The sequence below is a fragment of the Pseudopodoces humilis genome, chromosome 18 (genome assembly GCF_049639895.1).
Source record: "Pseudopodoces humilis isolate 2021_Gansu_Grassland_sample_001 chromosome 18, ASM4963989v1, whole genome shotgun sequence".
Classification (NCBI taxonomy): Eukaryota; Metazoa; Chordata; class Aves; order Passeriformes; family Paridae; genus Pseudopodoces; species Pseudopodoces humilis.
The window spans coordinates 6,510,678-6,527,779 of NC_142217.1; the positions used below are offsets into that span (position 1 = coordinate 6,510,678).

General features: G+C 41.3%; 1 long non-coding RNA gene across 4 annotated transcripts in view; it reads left to right on the forward strand.

Moving 5' to 3' along the window:
• The first annotated feature begins 10,384 nt into the window (after positions 1-10,384).
• The window catches only part of LOC148182920 (uncharacterized), a 74,141-nt gene continuing 67,423 nt past the window's right edge, over positions 10,385-17,102 (forward strand). For all 4 annotated transcript variants that reach the window (XR_015774098.1, XR_015774101.1, XR_015774099.1 and 1 more), the window contains exon 1: positions 10,385-10,451. This is a non-coding gene — a long non-coding RNA (uncharacterized LOC148182920). The remainder of the gene's footprint in view (positions 10,452-17,102) is intronic.

Here is a 17,102-nt window from a genome sequence, read left to right on the forward strand (position 1 = left end):
TCCTTTATATTTATATTGATGATGTGGCCAAGTGGATTGGGAAAAAGGTTTTATGGTTGGGATATATATTCCCACAGGGATGCCTGTGAATGCTGTACATACATGTAGGTTTCTCCTTTTGCAGAGGAAGTTGTGTAGTACTTTTCAGAAAATTTGCTAAGTGTTTTCAAAATCTGATGGAATTATCATATATCTGTAAAAATAGGTGGAAAGATAAATGAAAAGTGACTGAACAAAACAATAACTATTATACACAAGTGTTTGTGTTTTAATGTAGATGAAAACATTTATTTTCATCAAGCTTCTGGAATTTCTCCAGAGTGCTTTTCCTTTCCTCTCATATATGTAAGATTAATCAACCCAGAACAAAAAAGATAACTTTTGGAAAAACTAACACTTGGTTTGTATATAAAAATAAATTGAGAAAAACATGGTCTCTCCACATCTTTTAAGGAAGAGGATTTTTAATATAGTCACGATTGGTTACACCATTCTCTTGAGATCAAATAAAAATATATTCATCCCTTGAATAACTCTTCCTTCACTGGCACCTCCCTCAAAATTTCTCATTACTTCTAAGAAAACAAAATGCAATCCTTGATCCTTTCTCATTCGAAGCTGCTAGATGAAAATGAACTTTTAGAAACAATCCAGAATCCATTTGTCAGGATAATAACAATTCTCTGTAACAATTCTTTCTGCCTCTTCTCTCTCCCCCTACCCACATTAATTATAATGCTCTAACAGAACAGAGCTTGATTCCCTTTTTTATTAAGGTTGTTTCACTCTATTATTGATTAAGCTTATTTCCCATGATAAATAACCTTCCTGTCAAAAAATGATTTATGAAAGCCAGTGGTCTTTCTTTTTCCAGTTTGCTTTTCCTGTGGTTACATATTACATATTATCTCCTGCTGACTGGTTTGGGCAGTCTTTGAATCTACAGTTACTGATTCTCATTAAGAGAACTGAATTTCAGTGCTGTAAAAGGCTTGGAGATCTATCAGGTGAATCATTTGATTTTAAGTTAGAAACAGAAGCATCATTCTAATGTGAGCAAATGAATTTGTGATGTGCCTTTAAGACTCCAAAATGTTAATAAAATAACAAGCATTGTGCTTATGGAGAGCAGCTCCTAGGAAGTGGCATCCTTCATGAACATACTGATACTTCTGGATTTCCAGCAGTCCCATTGGGATGGCAGTCTTTGTTCTCATCATATTTATAAATATACATATATGTATATACATTAAATGGCAAACAGCCTCTTAGATGACAGCACTTCTGCTTTATGCAGCTCTTGAGATGGACTGAGTGTGCTTTTGTCCAGGTGTGATTTGTTCTGCCAACAAACCTTTTCTCTTCAAATTTAAGATGAAACATGAGGTCTTCTGAGTTCCTTTTCCTTGGTGGAAAAACTGAAAAGCATCCAGGTTGCACCTAATGTGCTTATTGCACAGGACATAGCTAACCTGTTTCTTGATGAAAACTGCTCAGAGGTTTATGACTTGTATCCACAGCTGAGCACACTTCCAGGCAGTGCTTTGTCCAAATTTCCTGTCAAGTTCTTTCATATTCTCACAACAAAGTCTTCATCTGTGTCCGGGCTTCTTCCACTGCATGATTTTTTTGGTGCTTTTTACTGCATTTGTGTTTTCTGTCTCCCATTCACACAGTTCCAAATAGCCAGTCCTCTATTTGAAATATGTTTCAGGAACAGCTCAGCTCCAGGGGGAAGGCAGCCCGTCTTTGGGGTGGTGGGATGGTGTATTTTGGTCTGTGCTTGGCACTGCAGAATTCTGATCCACAAGCAAGTTTTCTCTGCAAATGAGCAGTATTCAAAAATGTCCATAGAGAAATTCACTGCTTTTTCATAAATCCTGAAGAAGGCTGACTGCACAAGCCCAGGTTTAGTAACTTTTTCACATAATTCACATTGCAGTTCTGCAGAGATAGATATTGCATTAGAGAGACCTAAAAAAAGAAAGATTGTTCTGACATACCCTTGAACAGTCTCATGAAAAGCATAGTGCTCCTAAGTGAAAAGGCATAAAGCAAAACCAAATATTATCATTGCTTTAATTCTTAGTTTTTGTTCCTTCAAGTCTGTGCTCTTAATAGAAACTAATGGGAACTCTATATTTTTTTTTTCCAAGTCAATAGCAATATTAGAATCCTGAGTCCTGAAAAGACAGCAGGCTGACATTTATTGTATTTAATACCTAAAATCAGCTTCAAAGAGAATGAAGCAGTGTCAAAAACATAAAAAATTAGCAGAGACAAACTCTTTTTTGTTGTAGTATCTCTGTCCTCAGAATTAATGTTGATAAGGATTTCACAAATGTGATACTTCTTGCTCCTGATATCCTGCTTACCTGGGGGAAAAAAAAAATAAAGGTAAAAGGTCATTTTCTTAGTCTAGTGTTGTGTGGCCATAATATTTCAAGTCTCACAAATTTTGAAAGGAGCACTTGATGCTGTGACAGGTGATAAAATCAAAGGGGCCAGTAAAGGACAGTGCTTTCTTGCTTTCTTTTAGAGCGTGGTTCCTTTAACAGGATGCTCAGAGCTGGTGGACAGCAGGTCCCTGGGTTTCTGAGATCAGAGATTGTCCTCGGTGTCAATGATGTTTCTGTTCTCATGTTTTCCTCAGTAACTGAACTCTCCACATCTCCTCACTGTATTATCCTGCCTGAGAGATGGGGAGCTCAGGTACAGAGAGCCTGTAGAAAACAGTGAGTAGGAGCAGAGTCTCAGGCTCTCATCCTGCTCTTTGACACGGTTTCAGTGCTGGGATCTCGGGCTGAGCTGCTGGATGTCTGTATTGAACCTGTGATGGATGCCAAGCACAAAAGTGGCTTCAGTCAGGTTAAACCACGACAACCTGCCACTTCAATAGTCATTTTCTGGGTAATTGATTTTTTTTTTTCCCTTTTAAAATAAATTAATTCATGACTGTTAAGAAGCTACATTGTTATCTGCAATAATTAACTACTATTAAATTTAAATATAGAACTTTGTCTCTCTGAAATTAAAATCAAGGGTCTTACTGTGCTCTAAGGTGTTGTGTCAGTGTTCATTTTACAGAATACCTGGAGAAAGGGCCTGGAGTATAAAGATGAACTCACTGCCTATTTGTATTAGGTAACAGTGGAATGATTATTATGTAACCAAATCAAAGTGAGGGATATTTCAATACAATAAGCCAATGAAGTTTTAAAATAATAAGTACGTGGAACACATTTAATTTTATCACCTTGCTCAGGTTTAACTACTAAAAAAGTGATTTTGCCTGAACTTACTTATTAATTTTCAGACTTTATGGTCTAGATTCCTTTAAATCTATTTAGAAGCTGTAAGAATGACTTTCTAAAGTCACTGTTTGTCTGGAGGGAGACATGAATTAAGCACTGAATTGTGAGCGGCACAGGCCTGGCTCTGTCCTGTCAGCACAGGAGTGAAAGCCCAGTGGAAGAGAAGGTTATGCATCTCTAAACTGCCTTGTCTCACTCCTGATTGCAAAGTGCCCTGGGGACTGGGAAGGCCTCCTGTGCTATCCTGGATGTTCCTGGTGTCCTGTTTGAAGCACATTCACTCTCCCTGGTGACCCTGTGCTCCTTGCAGTACCTCTGGAGCTGCTATCAGCATCCAGCCTGCCCTGAAATTGGGCACTGGCTGCTCTGACTGATTCTGGAGAAATATTCTGGGAGCCAAGCTGAAGAATTTTAAGTTTTGCACCTTTTGTCATTGTATCCTTTGCCATGTACACTTCCAAAACGCCAGCCTAAGGTTACACAGCGACCAAGCCATGCCTGTGACTCTGAAGACTTCTCCTACACTTCTCTCACCTTTAAATTCATTGTTTCTGGCTGAGCAGCTTACTGTCTCACATTTCTAGTGAATATTGGCCTTTATCGTGTAAAGGAATCTGTTCTTGCTCAATCCAGATCTTCACTGGGTTTATTTATTGCCCATGTATTACAAGTCACTTGACAATAGTGACTTGACGCCTCTAGGCATTCACCATTCTTGAAATAATCCACTGTCCTTGAAATCATGGGGACTGAAAAGTCCTTGTTTATTTTTTGGAAGCATAGATTGGGAGAGGGAAGCAGAGGGATTCAATTTCTTCTAAACTTTCAATTTGAGGCAACTTTCAAATGATGACATTTATAGTCAGAATTTTTCTCTCACACACTAAAGCATCCATCTGGTGGGTTTCCCAGAATTTCAGATCTAAAGAATTTCTTGGTTTCCTGAGTTTTTTGTTTTCTTAAATGCTGTCAACAGCACAGAACTAAAAATCTGTATAATGCATGGCATCTACTGTCTTATAAAAGCAGAAATAAGGAAAGGACACTTAAACTGTGTGACTTTGTCTTCCCAAAATCGATTTTAGTTTTAAATCATGTTTTTAAATCTTTCTGGGTTTTGTTGTGTGTGCTATATTTCAGTGATGTCTGCCATAAATATCTGTGTTTGTTTTAGTAGGAGGCATAACATCTGAGAGAGAAGCTTGGCATTTCAGAGGCAGAGAATTGTTCTGATTTCCAGAATTAGGCATGCTAGAAAGTAATGCTCTGATTAGTTGAAATGTCTGGCACTAGGGATTCAGCCATAAAAAAAACACCCAAGGAGGAATCAAGAGGCTCTGCAGACACATTGGAGATGCAGGACCTATCCCACAAATCCCAGAAAATTTGCAGGGAATGTATTGAATGGTCTGTCCAAAAGGGATGGCTTGTTCTGCCCAGGGTTTGTTCTGACCCATCACCATGCAATCCACAATCTTTATTTTTGCTGTGCCCAGTCACATTTGATTTGATTTTGATTTTTGTTGTCTGGGATTGGTTTCATACACTTGGTGTGTTGTATCCAAAACCTTCTAGAATCTGGTAGTGTAAAAATAAACTCTGAACTAAGTTGTGTACAGACACCTTGAAAAATGGTTATCACCAAGTGGTTAGCTGGCAATTAACAGTGTGTCTGCTGAAGGCTTTTGAATTCTTCAGTTTTAGGGTCTACAGAAAACTTTCCTTACTTTCCTCCCACAGCTCTGGAGAATCACTGAAGCCCAGAAGGCAGCTGAGTAAGAGGTAAACTGCAACAGGAGTGACTTTGTGCAAACCTGATTTGCATGGACTGACCTGAAATTATTTTATACATTAAAGGGGAAACCTGCTTTCCTGTAAGTTTGGAAATCACTCAAAGACCTCTCTTCTGTATGGCAAATGATTAGCATTCTGTTTCCATATGCTTTTGTTGGTTTCACTTTTAAATGCTTTGGCTTAATGGTATTGAACAAAATAATGTTCAAAAGAAAATTCTCTGAGAGTAAATGAATGGGGCACCTCCCTTCGAGGGGTATTTTTAGATAAGGTAATTTCAGCACACTGAATCTCCAATCATCAGGCATCTAAACAGCAAATGCATGGAATGGATGAAGAGAATTTGCTGGGAGAGTGCAATAACCACTTTGGGTGCAGCTGGCAGTGTTGTTGTGCAGGTATTCCATGGGGCCATGCAGTTTTACATGGCAAGGAGCGTAGAGATGCTATGCTGAAGGTTTGAGCAGCACCTTGGTCTCCTTGGCCATCCACAATAAGAGGCCTCAGCCTACAAAGGGATCAGAAAGGCCTCTCCAGAGGCTCTCCTCTAATGGGGTGTATGTGGCACCTTGTTTTCTGACACTTTAGGGAAGGACAGGAGATTGTTCCCCTATGGATCAGCCTGTGAAGAGCAGAGCCCTTCAGGAGCTGGAAGGCAGTGAGGCAGGTCAAGGAGAGAGCCCACACAGAGGGGAAGTCCCTCTCTTATGGGGGAGAAAAGTGTGCACCCAACAGCTGGCAACAGGTCTGCTTTTTGTGAAAGATCTGCTGGAAAGCTCCTAAGCACACGGCTCTTGGAGGGTCTCTTTCTCTTCTTGGCTGCTCAGACATGAGGAAGAGTTGGATCGTGGCACTCTGAACCTGTACTCCCTGCCAGAATGGGCATCTTGCATGCCATGGTGCCAATAATCACTGCAGAATAGTGCTTGTAGACATGGCACACTATGCAGTGTATGAAAAAAATATTACTTGAACTGAGGAGATAAGTGAAATAAAAAATATTAGTACACCAGCACAAACCTGAATACAGAGGCCAAAGTTCAAGAAACACAAGCTAAGGATTTGTGACTTTAGTTGTTACCACTGATACATTTTTGAGTGCTCCTGAAATTAGAAGTCCATTACCATCCTGGCTCATGGTCCATAACTGCAGAAACCGTGTTTACCAACGAGGGGAACAGAGAAAGAAATGTTATTTTCAAACTGTTGAGAGGTTATTATACAGTCAATGGAGAGTGAAACACCTACATTTGAAGCTGCATAAAAGCACTTGACAATGTCCTTTTACTGAGTTTCAATAAAATGTATTAATATGATTACTATACTGCTTGTGTTCTAAAGCATGAGGCTGTTTTTTAACCTATGAGTGCAAGATCCTTTTGAAAAATAGTGATGAAAATGTTTTCATCCTCTTCTTTCAGCAATTTCTATCATCCAGTTTCCATTCCTGATTGTGTTTGAAAGGAAAATTATGACATAATTTATTTTTTTTTTTAATTTTCTCAAAGCCTTACAAAGAAGTTTGCTGACTTTCTTTTATATTTCCATTGACTCAATGGGTGTTTCTCTCTATGTGAGCCTTCTTAGCATGTAGAAATGATCAAGATGAATGAGAAATTGTGCTTCATCTGTTCTGTAGGAAGGTGGTTTGCAGTTTTTAGGGTGTAATTTGGTCTAGATTGAAGAGATACTTGCTTTATTAAGAAGGCAAAGAGGCTACATCCATATTTAAGTAAAACTTAAATTTTTACGTACTTTTCTCCTGGAGCTTAACAGTTCCCTCCCCACTTCCACTCCAAAGAGTGAAGTCTAATTAACATCAACAATTTTTCTATGGCTAAAGTATTTCCTTTAAAAAAAGTTTTTAGGAACTGCTCTAAAATTATCAAAAATGGAGGTCAAGCAATGGCTTTAAAACACTCCATTGAGCCTTTCTGCATGCCAATATACATTTTTCATCCTTAGCTTAAGGTTGTATTAATAAAGAAGAGGTCTGCTGCACATTATGCATCTCCTGATCTTGGCTATTTCACAGGAACAGTAAGCTATGAAACTTCAGGGTGATTTTTTTCTATAATAATCTGCTTCTGTTCCTACTGATGAGGATCCAGTGCTCCTCTCTCTGACCTTCCATGTTCACCAGCCAATCAAGCCTGAACAGTTTCAGCAGTGTTAAACTTCACAGCTATTTCTGTTACTCTGAGGTCTCTCCCCATCGATTTTTAAAAAGTCAGCATGCCAGGAATTCATGTCAGATGTCAGCAAGCTTCAGAGTCACCACTGATAACCTGCTGTCTCAGCACATCGCAGCAGAACAGAGCATTCATGTTGTTCTCTTCCTGATTGTCTGGTGAATTGGGAAAACATTGTGCAAAATACAGCAGCTTCACTGGTGGGAAAAATTGCTGAACAGCACCTGCATAGTAAAGAAAGACCATCTGCTTATTTTCCATAGCCCCTATTTCTGTACCTTGGTATCTCTCTGGTTTTTGTCAGGCAGGATCATTCAATGAGAATATATATATATGTTTCTATGTAAGGAAGACAGAGGAGAGAGAGAGAAATCAGGAGCAGGATTCTGTTTTCATACAACTCAGAATTTTCCTGTGGGACTGACAGCTACAAGACACCAGCAAGGACAGGAATTCACCAGTGCTCATTAAGCTGACTGGGCTGTTTGTCAAGAAAATGTAGACAATTATGATTTTGTGTAGTTTAAATCCATATACTTTAACCAAAAAGGCTTGATGGGGTGTAAACTCTTCTTTCACAGCATAAATCTTTTTGCTGAGAGAGATGGGAAGAGCTACTTCCTATTATCTCTATTTATTCTTCCCACGTGTGAGGCAGGTTTTTTATTTTCTTGTGTAGCACAGAGTAGTGATTGCTGTCACAACCCCTGCATTAGATCAGATGAGTTAATTCCAGGTTAGTAATTTATACACTCTAATACAAGTACTGTCCTTGGACAGTAAGAACACCTGCATTTTCTTTTTGTTATATGACACCTTAGAAAGTTACACTACACTAAAATTTAGCAACTTCTGCTGTTGTGGGAGCAATTGTGCTCCTCTTTACTGGAGGTTTCATAAACCTATTCACTGTAACATTCTGGTTAAACTGAAGACAGCTCGTATTGATTTTCTCTTCCTCTTCTCCTCCTCCTTTTTTTTCTTTTTTTTTTTTTTTCTATTTCTTGTGCTTATCCATGTGGAGGACAAAGACAGTGTCTAACTAAGTATTTTTCCCTTAATCAGGCTGAGAGAAAAGAAGGGTTTCAAGGTCAGTTACAGTGCAAGATGCTTTTTATAACCTCCATCATCTTGTCTGTTTCTTCTGCCTTGAAAAGAGAGGGTTTTTTTCCATGACACCAATTACGCTACAGGCTCTCACACAGAATTCTTCCACTTGGGCTTGTATTTGCTCTCACAGGGAAGTCCCACATCTCCCCCAGTACTGTTTTGGTGATGTGAGCCTCTGACCTTTGGGAAACTGTCCTGAACTCCACGAATTCCTTCATCCCTCACTTCACTTATTACAGCTGGTGGTTACTATTTGTCTTGTGCTGTGTTAGCAAAACCCTGTGCAGATGGGGAGTATAGATTTCTTCACTGAGGCTAAATTGGCAAAATATATAATGCAGTATCAATTGCCCTTGGTGCCCTGAATTCCTGCCTTCGTTAACTAGGCTGCAGCAACTGTTGAAGTTAATCTGTCCACTGGCTGGGGAAGGAGTGTCAGAAGAAGTGAAGATGCCTGTCTCAGGTTTTGTCCAATTTATCCTTTATTTATTTGGTGTAGTTCCTGACTGCAGTGTTATTTGAGGTGCTTGTGTGCTCTAAAGCTGTCACCCTCACAAATCCCTTACCATGTGAAGCAGCCCTGTATTCCTCATTTACACAGAAACGTTGAAGCATGATCAAGTTGCACAGATTGATGGATTTTCCATTACATTTATGACAGAGGTATGAGAGCCCAGACCTTTTAACCAATCTGATGCTCTACTCTCATATTTTTTCTAATTTGGGACAGAAATATGCATTCACTGTCAAAGCAGCTGAACTACTCCAGGACATTTCTGCTTTGTGCTTGTGTTCAGCTGAAGTTAATAAGAGTTTGTTGAACAGATCTTAATTTTGCCCTTCGTTGAAGGTGATAGCCTTGATTGCCTCCAGCTGTGGGGATGACAACTTCCAGGTGAGAGGATTGCATAGAGTGGTGGGGTTTGTGTGTGTTTTAAACCCCCATCTTTATCTTCACAAGAGGGGAGATGTTAAAGCATTCACAGTTTGGTTATATGAATTCTTTTTTTGGGGGAAAGAATTGATACACAGTTTTCATGATTTTGTGCTAAGCAAAGCAGTCCTCACTACTCAGGAACACCCAGTGCTGGCAGGGATGTTTTGGAGACAGCAAAGGAGTTCCTGCTTTGTATTCCATGTTTTCATCACATCAATGAGCTCCTGTATCCAGTGGTTATCCTTTTCTTCCAAATTCAGCTTTGAGCTGATATCTGTTTATCTCTGTGTTTCTGTTGTAGGAGTCTCCTGGCAGTTTGGTTAGAAAAGGTTGAAGCTTACATCAGATGGGAAATTTAATACTTTAGTGCATTCAAAAAAGGCAATATCATAGTCTTCTTCTCTTTGTCCAGTGAACTGACATTTCAGCAACCTTATCAATATATCAAACATTACTTCTGCATGTTTAAACTCGAGCTCTGAATGAGAGAAATGTTGTGTGAGAGGAGCATTGTAGAAGATGTGGGGTCAGTCCTCCTCAGAGCTCTGCCCTAGGAGAGCCTTGCTTGCTTTCCTCTTTGTCAGAGATTTGATGATTGTGTGGTGTTTCACTGTGCTTCAGCTGTTAAAATGACATTCCAAAAGCTGTGTTCCCTCTCCTCTCTCCCAGGAGCTGCAAGTTCTGTTTGAGGCCACTCTCTGCTGCCTTAAGCACTGATTCAGAAATATTCACATCTTAATGAGGGATCCGGCCACTATCTGGTTTTGGGCTCTATCCCGGAGCCATCCCAGACCATGTTTCTCTCACAAGATGTCCCTGTTAATAATGAAATATGCTTTATTTTCCTTTAGCTCTGGCTTGAAGGGCTATCCTTATGTCCTCTGACACGTCTCACTTGAAAACTACTGTCCTTCATTAGAGTCCCTTGTAACACCTGAAAGTTTTACCCACCTGAAGCTGTTTTATTCCATCCAGCTGTGGGCAATTAGCAAGAAGGTCTCTTAAGGAGGAGCTCCTACCTCAGGAAGCGGTAGTTGCTGGCACTGGTGGTGGTGCTGAGCTGCTCTTGTATATGTGCTATGGACTCTGGAAAACTTCTCTGAGGTAAGAAACTCTGCTTGCTTTTGTGCTTTATTGAGTGTAGAGTGGTTGAGCCTTAAGAACAGAGCTGGGAATGAAGAAAGGGCCTTTGTGGCAGAGAAAATGATGGAAGGCCACTGCTGTAAGAGCAAGTGATCAAAATGTGTGGTGAGGGGTAGCAAACAGATGGGTGCTAGTCACTGGCAGCAGTGAAAGGCAACAGAGAGACCCTTCTGTTCAGTGTGATAAACAACATCTTGCCTTCGTGGTGCTGTTCATCTAGTTCATAGCAAAGATGTGCTGGCTCATTTCAGGAGCTGCCCAATCTTGGGCTCACTGGAGGGTTAGATTAGCCTTTAATGCTGCCCTGAGCCTGGGCTGCAGCTCTGGGTACGGGCTTGGCTCCAGCTCGCCTGCACTTTGTGAGGCAGAACCTGCCCAGGGCTCAGAGCCAGCTGTGCCCCACGAGGGGTCAGTGGGACTCGTGACAGCATGGAGACATGGGCTGTCGATTCCTTTGGGCTGTTCATTGCTTTGGGTCCCTGAGATGGCTGTGTGCACTGTCCCAGTCCTGGAATGTTGCCCGAAGAGAGGTTGAATTCACAGTGAGAGGGAGGAGGAGGGAAGTGGTGGCAGTGCAGAGACAAATAGAGTTGCTCTGAGGATAAAATGAGGGGTTTCTTAAAGCTTTCTAAATACAAAACAGTATATTTATCCTAAAAAAAAAGTGAATTTAGACTCATAATCTTTCACGATGTGCAACTTCCTGCAATTATAATTCACACCCTATTTATGTTACTGCCATTACGATCAGAGTAAGACAGCATTTAACACAACATAGCTCTGCTGCTTAGGTCAGCTGGTGGATAGTTGTAATATTTGCATTCTTTGCACCACTCAGATCTGAATTCTGAGGTGAGCTTAATAAGTTATAAGTTTCCTTTTCCATTATTCTTGATTTCAGTAATAATAGCCAATATTTTCTTTTATAGATCTCTGCATTGCAGTGATGTTAACTATGCAGAGATAACAAGGATTAGCATGTTCAGAATTGAGCATGGGATATGAAAGTAAATTTTACTCTCAGGGCACACACTGTTAAAGGGGAATTTTACATGGTCATTGAAAGAATAGTCTCCCTTGTTCCCAAGTTTCAGAGTTAGCTCTGGTTACTGCAGTGTGCTCTGCAATGTACTGTGCAAAAAAAAAAATATGTCCTCTGGTGAGGTAAAAAAGAACCATTGCATTGTGTTGGTTATTAAGTATTTATTGTTGCTTTATTCCCCACAGTTTGCAGTCACAGCAATAGTTGAATGTTAGTTTACAAAGAATCTGACTACCCCAAAGCTTGCTCAGCTCTGCAAAATGACAGAGAATAAAGCAGGTTTTTACAAAGGCATCCCATCCCAGAGCTGCTCAGAGTCAAAATCGTGGCTTTCAGCTCTGGTGGGGTTTGTCCAGGAGTGTGGGCTCTCCTGCTGCTCTGGATGTTTTCCCCTCTGAGAGGGCTTGCAGGAACTGCAGCAGGCTGGAGCTGCATGATATGGTCACAGACCCCCACACCTCGGGATGTGCTGGCAGCATCCCTGCAGCCTGGGACCCCCAAACCCAGCCTGGCCTTTCCCACAGCTGCTCATTGAGTGGCTCAGTAAAATCTCTGATCTCCAAAGAGTGCACACAGGGTCTCTGCTGCTATTTGTGGAGGGAGTTGCTTCTGTTGCTTGAAAGCTTTAAACTGTTTTTCTTACCAAAAAAAGAAAAAAAAAAAGCCCAGAGAAAGAAGAAAAAAAGCTCTTTACCATCTGGCCATAACCTTGTACAATATGTTACATTTCAAACTGTAAGAAAATTTTTATGATCAGGTTATAATTTGTCAACTGCCTACAGATCTCTAAGTTAAAAATGTACAGTGCAGAATAAAGTTGCTCTGTATATTGTTTCCTAAGATGAGTGGAAGGAGAATGGAGGAAAAAAAGACACTTGAAAGTGTTTTAATTGCACAGGGATGTCATTGCCTCTAGCAAGAGTTCTCCTGCTTCTGTCATAAATTTTTCATATTGCCTCGTGAGAGTGAAAACTGGAAACTTTACCCTCTAAGTGAAAGTCGATGAACCTCATACCAGCCTGAGATCCCAGTAGCCTTGCACTCAAGAATATTAATTTAATTAAGATCACTACAATAAATTCTGTGAGGGAGCTCTCCTGGCACCTAAGGTAACTCGTGCAAAGGAGGAGGGGAAAAAACCCAGCAGAGCTGGATGTGGTGGAGGGAGGAACCATGGTGCAATGTCTTCAGAACAGCTCCGAGCTCATCTGAAGCGACACCTCCCAAAATAGTCGGCAGGGGTTTTAGTGGGGAAAAACACACGGCCACGCAGAGCCAGATCATTTCATTTTCACTACACTGACCTGGGAAAACGTGGCAAAATGTTTTTAGGATTGCCTGTCTCCTGGGAAGCAGAGGAACAGCAGATGTGTGGGTGCTCCCCCATCAGCCAGGACTCCTGGGGACGGAGCTGCCAGCCAGGGGCACATGGGGCGTGCAGGCTTTGGGCTGGATGTTTTAATTAGATTAGAGACTGGGATTAATTAGAGTGCTGTTACAGGAGGTGGCTGACCTGGTTCACCCAGAGCTGTGGGTGGTTGTGCTCCTTTGAAATCCTGCAGTGAGGTCACCTGAAGCTCCAGGAGGGATAGCCAGCAGATACCACATGCCAATTACTGCTTTTGGGTTTTTTTTGCTCTTGAAAACAGAATCTGGGCCACAGAATCAGTGCCACAAAACATACCAGAATGTTGCAAAATTCTAGGAAAATTATAGACCAAAGTTAAGCTATTTAAGATTATTGGCCATAAGAGAAAACAGAGCTCCCTGGGAAGTTCAGTGTGAAATGATAGGCTTAATAACTGGGTTTATTGTGTGTATTTAAAGGTTGAGATTCACTTAAGTGAGTCTCTGTTGCAGGGGTTGGGCAGAGTTTGTGTGTGACCACAAAGGGATGTATGAGACTTCTGGTCTCTAATGCTAACCCCTATGCTCTATGTTCCTTTTTTAAAAAATAATTGTTAATGTGAGTAGTTACTGTTTTATTTTCTCAGAAAATTTAAAAGTATTTTATTACAAAAATTGAATGTTTGGTACTAGGAGAAGAACAAACCAAGAAAGTAGTTTTTCTTTGCTCCCCAGGATTTTCTTATAAATCAGTTGCTATCTAAAGTGCTAGAAAAGGCATCATTTGCAAGCACATTGCATGCCCAGAGACCCAGCTCAACACACTGCTCGAGCTGGGCTCTGCTTTACATCCTGGAGTTTGGTCTGGGTGTTTCTTTCAGTCCTTGGTGATTTTTTAATAGTTTTTGCCTTTTCCAGTGAGCTACTGCTGGTGTGATGTACTCTCTGTGACAAATCAGAGCCAGGACTGTGATGCCTCTCAGGACAAATTCTCCCCAGTGGGACCAGCCACACGGCTGGCAGGAGAAACTGAGTCTGGTGGGACAGGGAGATATGCTTCTAGGCTGCTTTCAGGCCACCTGTGAGGGGAAAAAGGATTGTGGGATTTAATAAATGAAGCCTACTTTTTTACTCCATAAAATGTTCCTTGAATATGATTTGTATTTTATTCATGAGATTTAAAAATTGAGTTGAACAACTGAGCTGACAGAGACCACACAATGGCTAAAAGGGTACTAAAAATAAAACAAGAAGGAGAAAATGGCCAGTTTTATGTCTTGAATATTTAATTTTTTAAATAATTATTATTATTTTAAATTAAGCTTGGATGTAGCATGAGGTTTTTGGGGCTTTTTTTTCTTGTCTGCTCCTCTCTCTGCCCTTTGCTAAATGGCATGGTTCAGTAAGATGCACAGGCTGGTGTTACTGAAGGCAGTGAAGAGCCCTTAACTGTAGTATCTGCTCCTCATATTCCTTCAGGGTTTATTTGCAAAAGGGCAGCATAGCCAAATGTGATATTTAGGCTCTGGTTCCTATTAAAAGAAAACAAATGCAGTGCTACAGCAAGGCTGGCTGGCTTCAAGGCAACCTGTGGCTACTTTAACAAGTAAAATAAAGGCATTTTCCTGGTTGTCAGATCTTATGCATGGAGACTCTAGTCAGGAGCTGCAGAGAGAAAAGATAAGTGTTTTCCTGGATAATCTTGCAGTCCCTGAGAATCAACAATAAAAGCCAATGATTGCCGGCTGGTGAAGTGATGCCAGGTTCGAGTAAAATAATTATTTTCCAAAAATCCTGATTTTGTCTCCTGGCTCAACCCTTCTTATTCCTAGGAATAATGACAGCTGATTCTACTCTTGCTAGTGCTCAGATGAATTTGAACCACTTCAAACTTTGTGTGTGTGCACTGCCCTGGGGGTGGGCTGGGCCCAGTCTTTCTTCTCTTTAAGCTGCAATCTTTCAAAATTCCTATTTGATCTGGCTGCAGTGGACTCAGCTCCCCACCCCTTTTTTTGTATGTTTTCCTCAATTCGACCCATTCATGGGTCAGCTCCATGTTCTTGATTCCTATTTCTTACATTCCCACCAAAAAGGAGGGACATCCACATTCTTTCAAGGGAATGTGTGCTGTGGTATTTTCTGAAAAAATAAAATGCGGCAAAATAATGGAGATTTAAACTGTTATGGGATAATAAGATGTTAATTTTATCTTTTAATATTATATTTCTGGTATCAGTATTGCTAATAATGGTCAATTTTAAAATGGGTGAAGAGGATTATGCAAGGGGTCAAACATATTCAATATTTTCTTTCCAAAACATTTTGACTGGGATAAACCTTTAAAAAAATTAGGAGGTAGGGAAGCATATTTCATCATGAGGGCAAATACACTGTTTAACTGAGAGGGGCAGTCACCAGAGGTTCAACTGCAGCTAGGTATTTCTAAGCAGCTGTTTCATGCTAAAGGGCCATTTTGATTTCTCATCACAAGTGTTTACTTTCTGCATTCTTTGTGGCATTTTCTACTATTCTGAGCATCTTAAGTGCTCATGTTCAGGGTCACGATCAGTTGGCATCATTTACTGGACTGGCAAAAGCTGATACCGTTCACATAAGATTTTTCAGGGTTTTTCCTCTAGGTTTTTCAAGTTCAAAACTAACTTTAGTCTTTTGAAACTGACTCTTCTCTCCATCTTCCTTCTAGTACTGCCTTCTGAACAGGAGCTTCTTGACTTGTGGGGTGGTTGGCAACTACCCTGACCCATGTGGGTGGGTTTGGCAGCTGAGTCATGAAGTGCTTGTGAGATTACAATATTCTGAGCTGGATCCAAGTCAGCTTTCTTCCTTACACATGTATAAATTTCATGTATTACCCCATAATTTCTCTGAAGAACATGGATTCTTCAGTGTAACTATTAATGCCTACGTAACTTTTCCTTGTATCTTTTTTTAACATAATCTAATAAGATTATAGGTCTATTTTAATCAGAGAAAAATTTCTGCTAAAATAAGTTTCTTCCTTTTTTTTTTTTGCTTTGATCATATGCCTTTTTTTTTTTCTTTTCCTCCCCCCCTGTGAACTGGTATCTAGTGTCATTTTAATATTTTTAGTTTCTTATCATGCAGCAAGATAGTATGAAAAATGTTGTTGTGATCCTGAGATAGCAGTGCCATAAGGATTTTGCTTTCAACAAGAAGCAATACAATTTGTAGAAAATATGAGAGAGGACCCAAGGTCTCCAGATCATATTGGTTAATAGATTGATTCTGGTCCCAGGGGCCAGTCTTATTATTCTTGTTCACACGTGGGGGTGTGAGCAGCCTGCTGAGTCAGCATACACAGGTGCTGGGCTTGCTGCTCTGCCCTCCACACATCTGGTTCTCTGTAGGATTTGAAGCTTGTCTCACTGCAAACAAGAATCTGACTTTTCTTTTTAACACAAATTCTGATAAATGTTCAAGAGAGCTTTCCTAGAAAGATGCCCAAAATTGTATGCACTAGGGCTGAACTTCTGAGTGGACAAAATTGGCCATATCTTTCTTAATGCTTTTCTTTATGACTGTATTATTTGGATCAGGAAAATGGAAAAATCATCTGAATCTGGGCCTTTAGCCACGGCTGAGCCTACAAGATGAATTATTTCAGAAACGAAGCGACGTGATTGGTTCTACTGCACTCTCATAGTGAAGTTAAAGAACACTGTCAGAGTGATGAGCTGCCTGCCCTGAGGGCTCTGAATGGCCCAGAACAGCCTCCCTGGGCTGTAACCACACTCTGCTCCTGCCCAGGAGCCCCAGTGATGCCCAGCCCAGCCTGGCCACTGGAGTGGGGAGCCTGTGGCCAGCTCTGCCCGCGGCTCTGGGGCCACATTACAGAGCTCCTCTGCTCCTGCACAGACAGAGCAGAGCCTGGCTCTGGGCCAGCAGAGCACCCAGCCCTGCCCGTGGCTCTGGGCCAGCAGAGCACCCAGCCCTGCCCGTGGCTCTGGGCCAGCAGAGCACCCAGCCCTGCCCGTGGCTCTGGGCCAGCAGAGCACCCAGCCCTGCCCGTGGCTCTGGGCCAGCAGAGCACCCAGCCCTGCCCGTGGCTCTGGGCCAGCAGAGCACCCAGCCCTGCCCGTGGCTCTGGGCCAGCAGAGCACCCAGCCCTGCCCGTGGCTCTGGGCCAGCAGAGCACCCAGCCCTGCCCGTGGCTCTGGGCCAGCAGAGCACCCAGCCCTGCC